This window comes from Hyperoodon ampullatus (assembly GCF_949752795.1).
Source record: "Hyperoodon ampullatus genome assembly, chromosome: 16".
NCBI classification, from domain to species: Eukaryota; Metazoa; Chordata; class Mammalia; order Artiodactyla; family Ziphiidae; genus Hyperoodon; species Hyperoodon ampullatus.
In genome coordinates this window covers 62154086-62154758 of record NC_136929.1, presented here as the reverse complement: position 1 = coordinate 62154758, position 673 = coordinate 62154086, and positions in this window count along the sequence as shown.

Here is a 673-nt window from a genome sequence, read left to right as displayed (position 1 = left end):
GCCCGGGGCGGGAGGATTTGCTGTCCTACCTGATTGGTTGGATTTTGGTTGTGTGTTTTATTTTATTAATTTATTTATGTGGCCTCGCTGTGAGGCATGTGGGATCTTAGTTCCCCGACCACCAGGGATCGAACCCGCGCCCCCGGCAGTGGAAGGGTGGAGTCCCAACCACTGGACCACTAGGGAAGTCCCTATTTTATTTATTTATTTATTATTATTATTATTTTTTTTGCGGTACGCGGGCCTCTCACTGTTGTGGCCTCTCCCGTTGCGGAGCACAGGCTCCGGACGCGCAGGCTCAGCGGCCATGGCTCACGGGCCCAGCCACTCCGCGGCATGTGGGATCTTCCCGGACCGGGGCACGAACCCGTGTCCCCTGCATCGGCAGGCGGACTCTCAGCCACTGCGCCACCAGGGAAGCCCGGAAGTCCCTATTTTAAAAGTTATGGATATTCCTTCCAAAGAAGGGAAGCTCTTTCTCATACTGTCAACTTGCTCAGACCATAGCAAGTCCACAGTGAAGCCGCGGTGGGTCTCCAGGCCTCCTGGGTCTCAGTCCAGGCTGCTGTGGTCAAATCCATGCTTACCCTTTTTCCGTGGACCTTGGAGAATGATGTTATAATCGAGAGAGCTACATGTGTGTGTGGAAGTGAGAAGGGCTTCAGCTCTGTCG